The sequence below is a fragment of the Zeus faber genome, assembly GCF_960531495.2.
Source record: "Zeus faber genome assembly, chromosome: 1".
NCBI lineage: Eukaryota > Metazoa > Chordata > Actinopteri > Zeiformes > Zeidae > Zeus > Zeus faber.
Window position 1 is genome coordinate 64,168,085 of NC_137193.1, and position 18,633 is coordinate 64,186,717.

Genomic DNA, 18,633 nt, shown 5'->3' on the forward strand with positions numbered 1-18,633 from the left:
AATGGGAACCATAACGATTGCCTTTTGTTAATGTGTTTGCCTGTGCTTCTGTGGGGTTGTGCTCGATCGGAGGACTCCAGTAGTTTGCGAGGAACCCTGATAATCCATCTGGAATGCAGATTAACTGAGATTAATGAGTCAACAAGCATGTTTCACAAACACAGCGCTTAAATTTGATTATGTAAAAGATAACGTATTTTGTATTAAGACGTTATTAACAGGTATGGACACGTTGTTCTAGCAGTTCTGGTGCTGATAGGGAGCCAATTGTGACTTTGAGCATGGTCAAATGATCAGACTTGGGGACAGATGGTGAATAGAAAATGGATTCTCTTTAAATATTATTTTAGATTAAATTTTAAGTGTCTAGGTCTCCTCTGTGTGTGGAGTGTGACGGGGCTTTATTGTTTTAGTCGCAGTCATAGAATGCCAATGAGTATTATTGGGCTTCATAACAACCACAATGAGTCAGACAAGAAGCAGGAAGTGCTTCCATGACCAACTTCCTTCTTCCTGTTAGCTAACAAATAGGCCTATGACTATGACCTATGACTAACTTCGTAGACAAACAGAGGTATACAGGGTGTGTAAACAACAATCAATGAGACGCCACTGTGAGTGAGTGATCCACTGATCCACTGATTAAAACTGTAGCATAACACAGACTGAAAATGTCTACTGATTGGTCCCTCAACTTGGTTTTATTAACTTGCTGTGCAACTTTACCATGATATATCAGCAAGGACATCCCTATGCTTCCTCATCCTATGTTCCCATTACGCTTATGATCGATCCCACACTTCATTGTTAAAATTTTAGTTCCTGTGTTTTGTCCAACCATCGACCAGTGCCATGGCCCACCACACTTCTTTTTTATTGCCAAATTGTTGTGAAAAGCTAGGTTGTGTTACGGTGCCCAGCCTACACAACTTGCAAATTCCTAATGTGGCTGGGGTGTTCACCCTATACAATGCTTTTCTTAAATTATTTTGTCTTGAAGACGGTGTTTAAACTTCTATAAAAAAAAAATTGCCATGGTAGAAAAAAAAGGTTGTGAAACTGTTGTTATAATGTATGGCATTATATTACTAACCACACCCCCATTTTCCATTTGGAGAAACAAGGGCCCTTCGTGGTCACACAACATGTGGGGGAAGTCGATTATGAGGTCGAACGCACAGACAGGGGGGGGTCTGCCCAAATTTACCACCTAAACTTCCTAAAATGGGGGATGGTAGCTCAGGAGGTAGAGCTGGTGGTCTAGTGATCCAAAGGTTGCTGGTTCGATCCCAGGCTCCTCCTGCTAGCATGCTGTAGTGTCCTTGAGCAAGACACTTAACCCCTAATTGCTCCTGATGGCTGCGTCCGTCGGTGTTTGAACAATTGTAAGTCGCTTTGGATAAAAGCGTCTGCTAAATGACTAAATGTAATGTAATGTAAAACAATGGAGGGAAGGCGTGCCTGTGTTACTGGCCACAGCGCGATTGAGAGGGACGAGTTCGGGCCGGAGGTTCCAAAGCCGGCAGATCGCAACATGGCCCTTTAGGTGACCAGCTCTCACCGGGCCAGAGCGCGGACATCGCGGCGCTGCATGTTCTCTCCCCTGCCCGGCTGTACGCCCCCTCATACTCCACCATGCGGAGACGAACCCGGGGATGAAAGTGCGCTCTCGGCCCTATCGCCTGCCCGAAAACAAACGGAAAATAGTGCAGGTGGGCCATGCTAAGGCCATGCTGGACATGGGGGTAATAGAGGAATCTACTAGCGAATGGTCCAGCCCCATGGTGCTAGTGGGTAAGTCTGATGGGTCAGTGCGGTTCTGTGTAGATTACCGGAAGGTGAACGCGGTGTCAAAGTTCGATGCCTACCCAATGCCCTGCGTCAACGAGCTTCTCGACCTGTTAGGTACGGCTGTTTTTTTACGACGCTGGACCAAGCGCTACTGGTAGATTCCCTTGTCCAAGCAGTCCAAGGAAAAATCTGCCCTCTCCACTTCGCAAGGCCTTTTTCAATTCAGAGTGCTTCCGTTCCGGTCGCTTGGTGCCCCTGTGACCTTTCAGAGACTCATGGACAGGGTCCTGCGTCCTGGGTAGGGCCTTCAACCTCTGTTCGGAACACGCCCCACTACAATGGCTCCACCGCATGAAAGACACCAATGCGAGGATCACCCGGTGGTATCTGGCCCTACAACCCTTCAACATTTTCCGGTTGATTCACAGGCCAGGTACCCAGACGGTCATAGCAGACTTCCTCCACAAGTGGCCACTTGTGGAGGTCATCTCTTGTTTTTGTGACATTAAGAGAGATGTTGTTGTCCTGGCACCAGCTGGTTAGTGCACTTCACCTCCTCTCTGTAGTTCATCTCATCATTGTCTGTGATGAGGCCCAGGATGGATGTGTCGTAAGCAAACTTAATGATGACATTTGAGCTGTACTTGGCAACACAGTCGTGGCCACCGATTCTAACCACCTGGGGCAGATCTAGCTGCAGATGGAGATGTCCAGTCTAAGATCGACGAGCTTAGTGACAAGTTTTAAGGGGAATGATTGTATTAAATGCCGAGCTGTAATTGATAAAAAATATTCCCACATATGTGACCCAATTTCTAAAATCGCCATGAGCCGCCAAATAAGTTGAAAAAACCTTTCTAGAAGGAAAATTCGATTTTTCCAGAATTGTGTTCCTTTTTGTTTTTTTTTAATCTCTCTCAATGCACTGTATCTGCAGATTCAGCCAGGAGCAAAAAAAAAATGGAAAGAGGCAGCCCCAAACAAGCTCTCAGAGTGTAGCTGGGGCAGGGTTGGGGTTAGCCCACATAATAACTAAAAGAACTTTGAAGGTATTTGGCATACGCACATTTACATATAAAATGACACACCAAGGTTGATATACAAAGACTAATATTATTGACTGTACCTTTTGTTATGTTGTCTGCACTTTTAAACTCTTAAATAATTTCACTTTTATAAAACATGTATATTCTTACTATTAAATAAAAGCTTTTTTAAACAATAAGATTTTGTGTGTCGATGACGCTGTTCAACATTCCCTCAAACCACAAGAACAATGCAGAGATTGCCCCATTCAGCAGAAAAATATTAAAAATATTTGCTTAATTCGCACAAGTGACATCTTGTTTTGAAGCTTTGATTCTTCGCTTTCAAATGACATGAAAAACGCACCAAATGCACCTAAAATCCGCAGTTAGTCACAAATGAACTCCTTTTACTATATCCTTTGACGAATCTCTGTAACCAGATACCAAAGTTCTGACAAAAATAAGGAGAAGAAATGTGGAAAATAACCAGAATATCTGGTCATGTGTGTACATCTAACTATCTAATCTAACTTTTCTGCCCCCGCTTCAGTGTGTGTGTGTGGCGCGCACACCTGCTACATCGGCTCGACAGATAGTTAACAGTTTTTCCAAGAATGAAGCAGCTTGTATCGTTCAAACTTTTGCAGCAGAAAACCTGTACCTGCCTCCATTGCTTGTTGTTGTAGCCCAATACGATTCGGCTGTCTGTGTAGAATGTGACCTTGTGGATGTCTGTGTCGAGTTCTTCTGTAATCATGTCCGCCATTTCAACAGCCAAGACCGCACCACAAAGTTCGAGCCGTGGAACAGTATGTGGGGGATGAGGAGCCAGCTTTGACTTGCACATGACGAATCCAATGTGAATGTATCCGTTTTCATCTGTTGCTTTAAGATAGGCCACTGCTGATATGGCCATAGTGGAAGCATCAGAGAAGACACAGAGTTCTCTGTGTTTTGTGGAGCACAAGGAAACGGGCACATAGGGTCTTTCAATCTGAAGCTGCTCAAGCTCACAGAGTGAGTTGGTCCACATTTTCCATTGTTCCTCTTTTAACGCTGGCAGGGGAGCATCCCATTCAGCTTGTTCAGCAGACGGCTCCCTGACTAAGGCTTTTCCTTGAATTGTGACAGGTGCCACATAGCCCAGGAGGTCATAAAGCCCATTGACAGTAGACAGGATTCCCCTTCTAGTGAATGGCTCCTTCTCTTTGGATACATGGAAAGTGAATGTGTCTGCATCGAACATTGCTTGCATAAAGTTGAAGAAGTGTTCTTTCATGGCATGTTTCTTCTCCAGCATGCGGCGGAGGGAGGCAAGGTGGTTAATAGCATGTTGTCTGTTGTTGGGCAGATGCGGCCTGTTTGGCCTGAATGGCAGCGGTGCTACCCAGCAGTGTGCTTCATTCATGTAGACTTCCTTATCCATGAGGTCAAGGAACAGCTCATCTTCGATGGAAAGGCCAAATTGGTCGTCGCGTTGTTTTCTTTGAAACACGTTTCTGCCCAGGCTGTCTGTTTCATCGGCTGCATGAGACACACATGGAGAGATGTGGCATGGCACAGGGCTGTCAATCTTCTCTCTGACCGTTAAGCTGCTGGTGCATGGGCTGAGGAGGAATTGGCGCCCACTCCTCAGCACACTGGTTCTGAAGACGCTGGCAGTGGTGGGTTTGTGTGCTCTTCCCAGACAAACATCTCCAATTATCACCCATCCAAGGTTGAGTCGTTGGGCAAACGGTGCGTTGTGTGGCCCATTACATTGTTCCCGCACTTTGTGCACCTGAATTAAGTCCCTCCCAAGGAGAATAATGATGGGCGTGTCTGGGTCCAGGACTGGGATTTTGTCTGCCAAGTGTTTGAGGTGAGGATGGTGTCTGGCTGCATCTGGTGATGGTATTTCAGACCTGTCGTCTGGCAGCATGTCGCACTCAATCAGAGTAGGCAAGGGAATGTGGATGTTGCCGTCTAATGACTCCACCATGAAGTTGCTGGCTCGCCGTCTGGCCGTTTCCACCACTCCTGAACATGTCTTCAAAGTGTATCTTGTTCCTGTGCCTTGAATTCCGAAATGTTGGAAGAATTCAGTTTTGCCTAGGGACTTGTTGCTCTAGTCATCAAGAACAATGTAGGTCTTCATGGCTAGGTCCCGTTGGCCCACAGGATACACTAATGCAAGACAGATTTTGGAGCATGATTTTGACGTGTTCATACTTCCACAGATATCTGTGCATTTGGACGTCACAGACGGAATGGCTTCCAGCGGCTGTCGCTCCCCGCTGTGTTCTACGGTACTCACGTGGGCATCCGTTTTCCATGGGGCGGGCCCTGGATGTAGCGCTGATGGGTGTTTGTCGCTGTTGCACTCTTGGCACAGCACAGGCTTGCCACAGTCTTTGGCAACATGAGTGGACGATGCACAGCATTTGAAACAGATGCGTTTTTCCTTCAGATACGCTTTCCCTTCTTCCAGAGTTTTGTTTCTGAAGCCACAACATTTTCTCAGTGGATGAGGCGTGTCATGTAGTGGACATTGTTTGTCGGGGTCATCGTGTTTCCTGACTGCTGTGGTGTTATCGTTGCCGCTGCCACTTGTTGAAATTTCAGTCCTTCTCACAGCAACTGATGTTTTCGTGTGATGACTGGACGGCTGGAAAACACTATTTTCTGTCTTTGTTGCACACCATGCTGCTGTCTTCTGGCGAAGCTGGGATCATTGCGTGTTTTTGCTTGTACACAGACAAAGTTGACGAAGGCTGAAAAGGGAAGATATGACACTTTGTTGTTGATCCTTGTAACATCATCCTACAGTAATCCCCTTCTATTGTAGGTTGGATGGTAGTTTCTGGACTATTGGGCTTACTCCACGGGAGGTGTTGAGGTATGAGAGACCAGGTAAGTATCCATCTGCCCTGGCTGCTTCAAGTTCCATGAGAATGTCTCCCAGTTCTCTTAGCTTGTGGTTTTCTTTGGCTGAGATTTTGGAAAAAATCTTTTCTCAGAAGAGCGTTTTCATAAACATCCTCCAGTCTTTGCCATAACATCTTGAGGCCTGCAGGTGGATTACGAATGTGTACGGCTCTGATCCTTTTAGCCTTCTCAGATGACGAAGGCCCAAGCCATTTGCACAGCAGATCAAGGTCCTCTCTGGCTGAGAGTTTTAGGTCATCAGTAGAGACGATAAAAGATGCCTTCCAGGCCCAGTAGTCCTCTGGCTTGTCCTCAAACTTCAGCAGGCCCGAACTCAGCAACTCACGTCGCATCAGATACTGTACTTCCCTTGGTCTGTTTCAGCCACTGCATTAGATGGTCTTGTGTTGTACATAGGGAATGACGGTATGTGGTAAGGCTGATTTGGGGTCCAGGTGGCTTCTCCTCTGTGTGTGTGGTGTCGAGGCAGGTCAATAAATTTGTGGTCACTGATGTCAGACGCATGGCCCCCCTTTTCACATCTGTTGGCTTCATCGCTTTCCATGGTAGGCTGGCGGACTGGTGAATGTGAGGTATACTGCGGCCTTGCATCTGATGGTAAGACTGTGACTGTATTTTCTATATTGGCTGCTTTTACACACTGATAGGACTGGTGACCTGGATGTGTAACAGGAATCTGCATTTCAGCATTTTTCTTATGAATTTCAACTTGGGTAAGTGGCGCTGTGTTCATTTTAATTGGGTTTGACAGCACATATTCATATTCTTCTTCAGCAGCTGCTTCTAGGATTTCAGCTTTGGATTAGCGGTAGCCTCTGCCTTTGCTAATTTCAGTTCGCGCAGACTGGCATTTAGAATGGCTTGTTGTTTCATTAGCTCTGCCTCTTGTCTAGCGAATGCGAGCTCCGCACGAGCAGCCTCTGCTTCAGCCCGTGCTTGCAATGCCATAGAGTTAGCTACAGCTTTTCTGCTGAATCTTGAGCAGTTGGATATTTGTGATCTTGTTTCTAGTTCATCAAAATCCTCTTTGTCTCTTTTTACTGACATGCTGATTGCTTTAGTCGTTTTGTTTTTGACTTACAGATTGGACGAATGCTGGCCGTTGGAAGATTTGTCTTTTTACTTTTCTGCCCCCGCTTCCGTGTGTGTGTGTGTGGCGCGCACACCTGCTACATCTGCTATCATCTGAACGTCTGTTTTATCTTAAATTAATAAGCGCTTTTCATTACAAAACATTGTAAACTCTGCCCACAAACAAATTTCTGAAGTTTGACGATAGTGTATGCAGATTGATGGCGGCAAAACTGCGCAAATTTAAATTCACTGGACAATCCACAGACACCCCTGCTCAAAGGAACCCGCCTCCACTAGACATGGATGGACATAGATAGAAGCGAAAGTTCTGAAGTCACAGATCCTTCTCTCACTGAAAGCGGACATTTCGCCAGTGATGAAATCAGAACTGAAAAATGCACTTTCTGAGGACTTCCACTTCCTCAAGAGTGAACTACAAGCGGTAAAAATAGAAATAACAAACAACACGGCGGTGATCCGCTCTGAGATGGACCAAATGAAGACTACAATCAAAGAGGTGGAAGGCAGACTGTCAACATGGTCAGATGAGGTGGCAACTTTACATATTACGGTGACTGACTTTGAAACAGAGATGACAGAGCTTCGAGCGAAATGTGATGACATGGAAGGAAGAATGAGTAGATGCAACATCAGGATACTGGGGGGAGCTAAGACGAACAGATGCATCGGTGTCAAAGCTCCTGAGAGAAGCGCTACAGCTGGATAAAGACCTGCTTGTGGAGCGCTCACACAGAAGCCTGGCTTCAAGAAAACCAGATGGGAAACCATGTGACATCAGAGCTAAACTCCACTACTATCAAGACTGTGTGGAGGTGCTGAGGCAAGCGTGCACTCGTGCTCCGCTCCTGGTCAGTGGGGAGACAGTTGCTATCTTTCAAGACTACACTGCAAGTGTCGCCAGGGCCAGGGCTGGCCCCTTCCTGACTCTGCATCACACACAACAGAGAGAAAAAGGAGTTCACTGACGTGAACAAAGCGATGGTCTACATTAAGAAGAATATCATCCCTATAACAGAGGTTGGAGTATAAATAGACTAGCTTTCTGTGCTAATACCATATCCCAATTTAAATCTCGCCTCAAGGGGGAAATACTTCTGTTTGCATTAATAGGAGGTGAGGAGGTGAAATTGGCCTTACCAGAGGACTGTTTTCAGCAGCTGTTAATGCTTCCTCTCCGCTCCTTATATTTATTTTATTTCTGGGCATAAGAGGCATGTCACCCTCAGTTACAGGCCAGTGATGCTCTATTTAATTTCATGGCCAACTTTTGACCGGACAATACTTGTCTAAGCCTACTTTCACTGTTCTTGTTAAGGCTATTGGTCCCAGTCCTATTTTATAATACAGTTTCACATGCAGTATTACTATTTCTTCTGTTATATTATACCCCAAGGTATATAAGCAACAGCTTATTTATCTATATTCATAAGGGGTGGGGAGGTTGCTATGTAATGTATCAGAGCTTCCTATACACCTTTAAAATAACTATATAAAGGACAGTAAATAAATTAAAATTAATAATAAATAAGAATGTGATTTTTTCTTTTTTTTCAAATTTTTTATAATTTTTCTATACAGCACTTCTCACCCTCAGCCATTAGCTTGCGATTCTCTGATGCATTACAGGGCTAACTTTGATGAGGCGACATGTGTAAAAGCACATTATCATTGCTTTTCCTACCAGTTTTAGTTTTATTTTAATTCTGTTTTGTCTTATTTTATCATGCAGCAGAAGTTTCTAATATATCATACCATACCATATCCCAATTTAAATCTCGCCTCAAGGGGGAAATACTTATATTTGCATTAATAGGAGGTGGGGAGGTGAAATTGGCCTGACCAGAGGACATCTTTCATGTAAGATGTTCTGCGGGAGCTTGAGCAGTCGCCTCTAGTGTTCTCCAACACAAACACTATATGTGTGGATTTCTTTTGGAAGGGTACTATGTTCACCTTGTTTTTGTAGCCGTTGTGGGGGGGAGGTAGGTGGATGCCAGACAAGTTCATCTATCGGCAAGGGCGTCGTTAAGGGGGGGGGGACCATAACTGATTCAGACCATAACAGATTGTTGTTTGTTGGACAACAATGTTGAATATGTGAGGATTTTTTTTTTTTCTCAACCTGTGCTGTCAGCATGCTGGGCATACAACACAGAGTATTTGTATGCCATTGCATCTTGGACAGAGTTAGTCTGCAAGTGGAGTTCAAGTTCTCAACCTGCAATGCAACTCTTTATTAATTCTTAAATCATCAAGAACTGCTGCAATAACTCTGTCCTGTGGATGGCCTATAGGATGCCAAGAGCACAGTCTTTGGTGATACAGAACCACCACCAACTCCCCTCTTTGGAGAACTATTTATCATGTTTGGGTCTATAAACAACTGAGAGAGGGAGATCAACTACGAGATGATAAAACATAGAACCAAACAACATTTACACAAAAACATAAATATTGGATGACAACATGTATTGAAAAACAGTTAATTAGGTCCAGGAAAACTAGAACTACAATTGGGCACGTGGCCTCTTCCATCGCACCTCGATGTTACCCCCCCGCGGCCAATGCCAGCAGGCCGCCAGGTACAGGCCCTCCACCACCCCCAGCACCCGGGGCGCCCGCCACAGAGAGGCAGTGCAGCAGAAGCAAAAGGCCAACAGCCGCCACCCACACCCCAACCTACACCCACAATGGCAAGCAGCCCCAGGGGCCCTGGAAGGCACCCTGCGGAGAGCGCAGCCCCGGCAGGTCGCAGCGCATCTTGAGCCACCAGGCGCAAGCCGCCAGGACTCCAGCCCAGCCGGCAGGGGGACCCACCCTACCACCCCCCGGCCAACCACGCCCCCACGCCAACCCGCCGGCGACCAGCCACACCGGGAAAACCCCAGTGCTCAATGTGCGCTGTTGGTAATTGCAGTTAAAATTACGGGGTTGGGGGTGCAAGTCTTTCAGGAAAGTCAAACCCGAACCCAAACCCTGGTCCGGTGAAGTGTTGTTTGGAGTAGGATTGGTGTGTGAGTGTATGTGTTCTAAGCTAATATGAGTGGGATTGAAATTGACGGACGGACGAGAAGCATGCTTGCGCAGGAGCATGACAGGCAAGATGGCAGCTGCCTGCCACATCCCCACCCACATAGCTTGCACCCTGCCCATCCGTGTTTCTGAGATAATCACCTTCAAAGTTTTACCCACACTTGGTTCATTCAGCTAGCTCCCAGAATGCATATGGAATTGGCAGACAAACAAAGCTGCATGGCGACTTAACATCCTGGTGAATGGTCACTGCTTTGTTCATGTGTTAGGAGGGAATGTTGAACAGCATCATCAACACACAACTAATTTTGTATTTTAAAAAGCTTTTATTTAACAGTAAGAATATACATGTTTTATAAAAGTGGAATTATTTTGGAGTTTAAAAGTATGTACAACACAACAAAATGTAGAGTCTATCAATAATATGAGTCTAGGGAATCTGAAATCTGAAATCTGAAAATCTGCCAATCACCAAACTCAACGGACTTCACATCATCAACTTCTTCCGTTGTAACAACAATGGGCGTATCGTCGGTCTCCTCCGGTGGTTCTTGAAAATATTCCGTTTCATCGTCACATTCAGGTTGTAATCCGCTGTTTGAAATGTTCTCCAAGTCCAGGATAATATCAGATTTAGCAACGCTGTCGTTCTCAGCGTCGCTCTCTGAGAACTGACTATCATCGCGGAAAATGAAGTCCAGTACGCGCTGCTTACACTGATTTGGAATTATAACACTGGTCAAATGAACGTCCGTGATATGATTTAGATCTTCCCCCCCGCTTCTCCTAATCCATAACAACAAGGAGACAAAAATTTTCACAGACAAGTGATGCTTGTCTTGTTTACGGAAGTTACGTCAGTGACGTCAGGATTTCTTCTTCGACGGTAGACGCTGGTACACGCCCCCTCCACAATGATGTCTCCGTGTGTAGTACGATTTAAAGGTTGAATTCTATCAAAATGGTTCCACATTGTGACTTCACATCACATGGAATATGGAGGAACGATCTTCACCTGGACTGTAGCTTTAAAGGACCATCGATTGTCGTTGTTCTGCTGTGTGCTGTGTGCTGTGTGACAAATAAAGATTGTTCTTCTTCAGCGCTATTCAGTGTCTCGGTAAGTGAACTGTGTTTCCCCATGTAATCTAACGGGAAAATTTAGCTGCACGGTTTAACATATTTGTACTATTTATAAACACAAAGGAACACGAATCTGGAAAAATCTCATTTTCCTTCAAGAAAGGTTTCTTTCAACTTATTTGGCTGCTCCTGGCGATTTTAGAAATGCTTGAGAAAGTGGGTTTTGGTGCGGTGGGTCACCTATGAGACTCATCTACGGTCCGCGTTCATTAACAGACTAATGTCCCCACTTGGGGAAATGTTGAAATGCACGTTTGTCACCTGGAAGACGCGACCTTAGCTTCGCGACCGTCTTCCTCCGCGCTGAACACGCCTATGAGACACACCAAAGGGTCAAAGACTGCGAACAAGATCATAAGAAACAACGTGAGTCCCTGACCCAGATGACCATGCTCACACAGGCCATCACCCAAGGTCAGCGAGGTCCATCACGGCCTAAGCAAAACCCCTCTCACCAGTTTAACCGAGGCTGAGGATTTCGTGGGAGCCGTATCAATTGCCGAGGCCGAGGAGGTCCAAACACCTGCTATCGCTGCAACCAGGAAGGACACTGGGCCTGCAACTGTTTTGTGCCATGACACAGATGACCACAGGCCAACTGGGGTCAAACAGGGGAATCAGGACAATATCAGAATGGACGCCGGGAGGAGGGGACCCCAGGGAACAACCCAAGCCATGGCTCTGCACGACCTGATCATGTGACACGTACACACACACACACACAGGATTCAAGTGCTGCCCGTTCTGTTGTTAGTGCATGCCCTTCACCACTCACTCCCACACTCGCACTGACACCGACACATGCACTGTCACAGGCTGTGCCAATACTCGCATGCGCAAACACTTTATGGAGCCTCTGGACTGCTCACCCCGAACAGAAACCTCAAACACACATTGATATGGTCTAAAATGTGTCCAATTAAGCTCTTAGGCTGTGATTTAATGTGTGCGTTTGGCATAAATGTCATAGCATGTGACGGCCATCTCGACGTCACCTTTCGATCAGAAAACCCACTTTACCCCCTCGCGGCACGCACCATTTTCGAAGGGCACGTTATCGATTCCATTTTTGCCGCCAATTTAGTAAATACGGGTCGTATGAAGGTGGGTCGGCTGACGTCTCCTTTATGCGACCCGCCAATCTACACGTCAATCTACACTGCCTCTGTGCAACTAAACGACAATCCTGACTACCTGTTTCAATGGACTGATGTTTCACCACAAACAGAAACTCTTACACTGTGTAGTTTGTACTATGACTTTTCCCATGCAGCATGCTCCGTTTCTCTCAGTACACCACAACAGTTGAAATTGGCATGGATCCAGCCACCACATGTTTCACTCGCAAAACCCTCATCCTCTGTCTGGAAGGACCTGGATCCCTGGCTCCGTTGTGCTTTAAGTGCCAACGCGCTTTACAGCCCGTCCACCGACATCTACACCACACCACTGCAGCACGTTACATTGTCGAACGATTTATGGTGTGAACAGATGCAGATAAAAGCTTTCTGTTGATAGGCGTATTAACAGAACATGATTTAAGAACTTCTCCCTAATGTCTTTGGGCCACCGGTCCCGCTGATATGGGATTAATTATAGAAGCCACTCCCTGCGTGGTTCAACAAAAGGGATCTTATTTCCCTCGTCAATCTCAATACCCCTGTCGGCGCGGCACTGTAGACAGCATAACCCCCATTTTCAATGCTCTCGTAGAAAATGCCATCATCATCCCAATTACCAATTCGCCTGTTAACACTCCAAGTTGCTTCTTGGTCCAGCGTTGTAATCCTCTTTCGGTTCTTGTTTTGTCTTCTTCGGTGGAAGCCGATCTCGTTCTCCTCCGCTGGTCCAAGCAGAAGCTTTTTTCTTTTTCTTCCTTTCTTCCCTTGTCTGAGCCCTGATTCTCAGTCATTAAGACCAATTATTAGGTGGAAAGCCGGCAGGGCACTTATGACTTCAGATCAGAAGATTACAGGCCTTGATCAGTGCGTGCAAGATCGGTCCGGAGCAACAAGTGAACTTGTAAGATAAAGCAATTAATGAAAAACACAAACTTATGAAATACTAGTAATTATGACAAACAAACGATGCAAATGTGGTATGTGAAACAACAATGTGTCAAGTAAAGTCAAGTGATACCTTAATTATGAAGCGCATTTCATACCAGCAATCACAATACAATGTGCTTTACAAAGAAGTACAATCAAAGGAAATGTATAAAATGTCTGTGTAATCATAGGAACAGTCAGTGCAGAATAAACAGATCTCACAGCATAGAGAGCAAACACACAAATCTCATAACATTGAGAACACACACAAACACACACACACACACACACACACACACACACACACACACACACACACACACACACACACAGAAGTCAGTCATAGCCTTTATTTCTCAAGTTATAAATATTTTCATTACAGTGTACACACATGGGAAAAAATGCATTTTCAGCCGATTTAAAGGCTGAAAAGGTGGTTAGTTTAAAAGCTTTAGTCCTTACCCTGTGTGACATGGTCAGACAGTATAAATACTATTCTGAACTTTTAGGAAACACTGAACCATTTTCTCTTTATAGGTGAATAAGTCAGAATGCTGCAGTAAACCATAGAGGTTTATCTACTATGAGGAACTAGTGTGTGCTTGTAAAGTGATATTTGTTGTTTGACGACTCTCATCATGACACGTAATTTTCTTTAAAAAATAATGATCATACACATGCACAACATTGCTAAGCATTTGCATAATATGTAGAGTATGTCCCATGTATTTCCCATTAATTTGAATAACATACATTATAAAACAATGTTTTTAAATATTTGAATTTAAAGTAGTCTAATGTATTAAAAAGTATATGTATATATACAGTATGTTAATATATATAAATGCTTTAGAAGATACAAGGACGCGTTACCATGGGGTAAGCTACGTGAAAACCACCGCATACAACACGAGGCGTAGCTTCACATTCCTGTCTATCATTTGTCCACGTTTTGTTGTAAATTGTTTATATTATTGTTATTTCTCTAATTATCTTAGTACTTGTAGAGTCCAGTGCTGAAGCCAGCACGTACGTAGCAGCTAACTGAGCCATTGGAGGGGCTGGGTGGGTGGATTGGTGAAGAAAAAATCCTTCCACTTATACATTCTGTTGATACTGGTAGTTAATTTATTGATGCCATGGGGCTCCAGGCATTTAAGGCCCCAGTTCGACGCCGAAGCATGCACGTGCGTAGCATTTAACTGAGCTATTTGGAGCTAACCCCATGTGTTAGCTTAATGATAGTAGTATCTCATACAGCTAACTGGGATGTGCAAGCTGTGGCAGCTGCAAGCTGCAATTTTTTCATCTATAGTTTGTGTGTGTGTGAACTGAATGAGCGGTCTATGATCATTTTCTATAATGATTCAAGATGCAAGATTCAAGATTCAAGAGGTTTATTCGTCACATACATATACATACTTTCATACATATATGCAGTGAAATGTAATGCAACGTACCCGGTGTTAACACACAATATGTCTTCGGAAAATTTCTTTCTACTAGACCAACTGACTGATTCCTCAAACGTAATACAGTAAGTCGAATACTTATACAATAAAATAAAAAAATATAAAATCAAATCAAATAAAATAAAATGGAATAGATAAAGGGAATAGGCTTATGTATATGGGATAGGCAATTATGTGTATACAGATATGTGCATTAAAGTGGCATGTAATGTTTTGTCAGATTTGATTTGCCACCTGACTGGGGAAGGTTGAGCTCTGTGAGCGACCAACAATGTCTGACTGCTTTAGGTTGCTGTGGCTTGCTGCTGGTGATTGATTCAGGCCTAGGTTTACACTTTGCAATAATATGCATCTTGGGTGATCCGATAAGTGCATCTGTTTACACCTGGTGTCACAATGCGTCTCCAACTGCCTATCGTGCCATTGGAGCGCCCTTCCCTGCTCTATATGTAAATCGAATATATTGCGATTCTAATCAAGCTTTGTATAATATAATCCCAGCTATTGCGATGGGCTTGTGGTTTGGATCCGCTTTTGTTGCTTTTCGGCTCCGAGCCGCTGGTGATGGCAATGTCAGTCATTACACATGCTGGCATTGCGCTTGGAGAGCATCGTAACAAATAACCACCATCACTTCCACCTCCATTTTACAGCTGCTACGTTCACCCCCCTCTCACCATTAACTCCCACTGCGCTCTCCTCAACTGCACCTTGCTCTGGTCATGCACTTTCAAACTTTATGTTCAACAGTCGTTAGTGCAGGGCATAAAATTTCAGCAAATAATTATAAATGAAGGGAATCATAAACATAAAATCCTTCAAACCCGTCCTTCACACATTGTATTACAGCTATCGAACCACCCAGAACGCATTTTATTTTTATGCACTGCGCTTCGCCTTGTCATTGTTTTCCTTTCTAAAGTTCAGCCACATTTTTGATTGTTTAATCTTCAATAATAACAGACTTTCACTGTTTAGGGAACACTCAACACTGACCGCACGGTTGTGCAGCAGTGAGATCCTGGACAGATGGCCACCCAGCTTAAGCTGAGACTAATATGTTGCGATCTGTTCGATTGCGAGAGGTGACCGGGTGGAAACTTTATTTTACGCCTTGTTTTATTCAATGTGTTTATATTATGAAATTAGAAAGAATGAAATGGCAGCAATTTCTTTTTTTGGGGTTGGGGGGGTGTTAATAGACTAACTGATATGATATTCTACAGACCAATCAATTGAAAATGTTTCTTAACCTAAACAGCCAGCAGTAAGGTTTTTGAGTTCTTTAAATTGCAGTACACTTGTTGTAGAAAATGATTTGTTTCTAAGTTATGGAGCCATTTCAAAATGCTATTGTCAAATTAGTGTCTTGTGCTGTCCTTATTTATCTATTGTGCCTTCACACGTTTAGATGCCTCGTGGAAAATCCTACCGTTGTTCTCAAGCGACCAAGAGGAGGATGGAGGAGCGACGCTCTGTGCCCATTGAACCTCAGCAACGCATTGCCACTTCTACACATATGTACCTAGCAATATTTATTGTTACACTAATGTTGTTGTGACACTAATCTCTGTCGCAATGTAGCTTGAATGTTATTCTCCCTTGTAAGTCGCTTTGGATAAAAGCGTCTGCTAAATGACTAAATGTAAATGTAATGTAGCAAACCATTCATTACATGACTGTGAACTGCCCCCCTTGTATTTTTGTTTAATTATTTATGAACAATACTTGTTCTGATGAATAAGATCTGATTTTCATTGAAAAAATTACTTTCTATGTTTTCAGTTTGTTTCAGTTTCACTTCTTGTTGGTGACTCCCATCTATGGAGTGTTGTGGATGGATTTGTGAAGATGCCAGAGGGAGGAATTTCATTTGGCTGCATGTGGACACCGGGGGCCTGTGAGCCGCTGAGTTGAGGACCGCGGTACTGAATGCTTTTTTGTCTCGGTGACCTGATGCAGTGTGTGCTGTAGCCCATAGCAACGACTTGACGGCTAGCAGGACCCTCGACGAGGCAGCAGTGAACTTTCGCAGCCTCCTGGTCAGTGTCTGCAGTCGCTGGCCTTAGGGTACGCTTGATATTTATTACTTTGTTGGTAGTATTAATATTATAAATACTTTTGTTTTGTGAGCTCTTGCACAACATATTTTACATTTTGAAAACAAATGTACTGTCAATAACAACTGTATTTTGTTTGTATAGGTGTTTGTCCTAGACTTCCCTCCGTGTCTGACTACAGAGATGGCGCTGCAAGATTTGCTCCGTGAGGAATACCATCATGTGGCAGCATGCATGGGTATGTTGGAATCATATTTTAGTTCAAGTACAGTTAAATGTATAATGAAGTATATCTTTTTAGACAAACCAATTTAATAAATATTTTTCAAATTAACAAAGCTGACCTACAGTATATGTATGCATATTTTTATCCATCATAATTGTTGTTTTTAGGTATCAAGTACTTTTCTGCAGCCAACCCCTTCCCATTGAACCACCCAGAGCTGTGAAGCAGAGATGGTGTAAGTACAATTGTACAAGTTTCATGTACCCTTCTTTGTAGTTGATACAACAAGTTCTGTCCATAGCTGATACACATTGAGAGTAACTGTGAAATACCATATACCCGTAATGATGTCAATCTGCTTTGTGCATTAATGTTTCAAAACTTATTTTTGCAGGTACACCTGAGTAATGCTGAAGGGATGAAGATCCTTGTGACATTGCTGTGAAATGCTGCTTATCGCCAACTGGAGACAACAGCACCGCCAAAACCACCAAAGTCAAAGGTTTCTCCCGGCAGGTCACTTTCAACAGTCTCTCCAGAAGTAGGTTTGAAGGGAGAGCTCATCGTGCCTCATCCTTCACCCAACCCTTTTGAGTGGAGACTTGCTGGAAAGGGCAGAAAGGCAATGGGTTGCACATTGTAATTGTTGGGTTAAGCCGTGATATTCCCTGATATTCACTCAAAATGTATCTATTTTTTTTTTAACAATTTTGATATGTATATTATGTGTGTAGTCTGCCTTTTGTCAAGACAAAGTCTTAAATCGTAATTTTGCTCTATGATTTCACAGGTGGAGACAACACCAGTTGCGTCGCTGGAATGGTCCATCCCGCTATCTCCTGTTTGGTTCAGCAGTGCCATGTTGGATGCGATGGATCAACTTGTTCCATCGCATCATTCTAGCCCTGTCCAGTGTGGAGATGTTCCAAAAGGCAAAGAGGTTAGTTGGCATGCAAATTGTATCTTATGAAGTGATTCATTCTACCTGCCACACTGTAAAATAATAGCAGTAGTGACTGCTTATACTGTCCAAAATGAGCTATGACCCAAAAATGGCTTCAACAAGTTAATTTTGCTTTACTTACATTTGAAAACCACGGTGGGACAATCGGCAGAAAGCTACTGCCTCCAAGAGGACACTGGGAAAGAAGCAGGTTTGCTTTGTTCTGCTTTTTTCTTCTTTTTTTTGTGGAATATTATACTTATTTAGAAAACATTTGTTGGACAGTTTGAGTTGACGGGCAGCAATGACATTTTTGATAGTAGTACTTTAGTTTTATTTGTTCATGCATTTCATTCTATTGCTTTTTGTTAGGAGAAGGCAACACCAACCGTTGTGGGGGTGTCTGCTAATCCATCACCTGCCAGTGCTGTGCCAGTTCTTGTGAAGGAGAAGCAGTGCTCTCAAACATTCGTCAATGGTCAGAGTGACGCTGCTCCTTAACATCCTGAAATGGACAGTGCTACAGTGTTTTCTGATGTTTCAGCTGAGCTTGGGGGTAACAGTTGTGTCATGGGAACAGGTGATGTGAGTTCTGTCCTGGGAACAGGTGGTGCTTTTGAGTGTCCTAGTGCTACAGATGAGGTTGTAGAAGCTTTTTCTGTCAAAGTGGCAAATTAAAGTGTTAATCTGGAAAACATTCAAGTTGTAGCTGAGCCTGAGGAGTGCTTAATTATCAACGTGGTGTAAGGGGATCATTTTATCAGGGGAATGATATTTTTACAAATGCAGGAGTACAGTGCATGGCAATAGGTTTGGCAAGCCTCGCAAAACACATGTTTCAAAGTGTTTTTGCATGGCAAATAGAA